At 61.1% G+C, this 1,696-nt stretch overlaps 1 pseudogene across 1 annotated transcript; it reads left to right on the forward strand.

The window, feature by feature from the left end:
• Positions 1–487: 487 nt before the first annotated feature.
• LOC100598543 lies at positions 488–1,696 on the forward strand (annotated as a pseudogene). Its single transcript, XR_004033021.1, has one exon. The product of XR_004033021.1 is annotated as a dual specificity mitogen-activated protein kinase kinase 2 pseudogene (transcript).

Raw genomic sequence — 1,696 nt, forward strand, 5'->3', positions numbered from 1 at the left:
TAAGAGGCAGTAAAGTTCAGTGGTTATGATCACAGACCTAGAGCTGGTCTATCTGGGTTTAAAGCCAGACTCTATAGCTTCCTGGATGTGGCTGTCTGTTTAACCTTGGGCAAGCTAGGTGACCTCTGTTTGCCTCAGTTTCCTCATTTGTGAAGTGCGGATAATAATAGTACCTACCTCATGTCATCGTTTTAAGGATTAAATGAATTAACACATTCAAAATATAAGAAGTTTGAAAGGCTCTTGGACTCCGGCTGCGGCGTCAGCCTCCCTCGGGCCTCGGCAGCGGCGGCGGCTCGCTCGCCTCAGCCCCAGCGCCCCTCGGCTACCCTCGGCCCAGGCCCGCAGCGTCGCCCGCCCTCGGCCGCCCAGACGCCGGCCTGGGCCGCGGTCGCAGCCCTGGGCTCGCGTAGGCGCCGACCGCTCCCTGCCCGCCCACTACGGGCCCCGGCTTGAGGCGCCGCCGCCGCCGGCCCGCGGAGCCCCGATGTTGGCCCGGAGGAAGCTGGTGCTGCCGGTGCTGCCGGCGCTCACCATCAACCCTACCATCGCCGAGGGCCCGTCCCCAGCCAGCGAGGGCGCCTGTGAGGCAAACCTGGTGGACCTGCAGAAGAAGCTGGAGGAGCTGGAACTTGACAAGCAGCAGAAGGGGCCTGAAGCCTTTCTCACCCAGAAAGCCAAGGTCGGCGAACTCAAAGACGATGACTTCGAAAGGATCTCAGAGCTGGGCGCGGGCAATGGCGGGGTGGTCACCAAAGTCCAGCACAGACCCTCGGGCCTCATCACGGCCAGGAAGTTGATCTGCCTTGAGATCAAGCCGGCCATCCGGAACCAGATCATCCGCGAGCAACAGGTCCTGCACGAGGGCAACTCGCCGTACATCGTGGGCTTCTACGGGGCCTTCTGCAGTGACGGGGAGATCAGCATCTGCATGGAGCACATGGATGGCGGCTCCCTGGACCAGGTGCTGAAAGAGGCCAAGAGGATTCCCGAGCAGATCCTGGGGAAAGTCAGCATTGCGGTTCTCCGGGGCTTGGCGTACCTCCGAGAGAAGCACCAGATCATGCACCGAGATGTGAAGCCCTCCAACATCCTCGTGAACTCTAGAGGGTAGATCAAGCTGTGTGACTTCGGGGTGAGCGGCCAGCTCATCGACTCCATGGCCAACTCCTTCGTGGGCACGCGCTCCTACATGGCTCCGGAGCGGTTGCAGGGCACACATTACTTGGTGCAGTCGGACATCGGGAGCATGGGCCTGTCCCTGGTGGAGCTGGCCATCAGAAGGTACCCCATCCCCCCGCCCGACGCCAAGGAGCTGGAGGCCATCTTTGGCCCGCCAGTGGTCGACAGGGAAGAAGTAGAGCCTCACAGCATCTCGCCTCGGCCAAGGCCCCCAGGGCGCCCCATCAGCGGTCACGGGGTGGACAGCCGGCCCGCCATGGCCATCTTTGAACTGCTGGACTATATTGTGAACGAGCCGCCTCCTAAGCTGCCCAACGGTGTGTTCACCCCCGACTTCCAGGAGTTTGTCAATAAATGCCTCATCAAGAACCCAGCGGAGCGGGCAGACCTGAAGATGCTCACAAACCACGCCTTCATCAAGCGGTCCGAGGTGGAGGAAGTGGATTTTGCCTGCTGATTGTGTAAAACCCTGCAGCTGAACCAGCCCGGCACACCCACGCGCACCGCCATGTAA

Source organism: Nomascus leucogenys, chromosome 13 (genome assembly GCF_006542625.1).
Source record: "Nomascus leucogenys isolate Asia chromosome 13, Asia_NLE_v1, whole genome shotgun sequence".
In the NCBI taxonomy this organism is placed as follows: Eukaryota; Metazoa; Chordata; class Mammalia; order Primates; family Hylobatidae; genus Nomascus; species Nomascus leucogenys.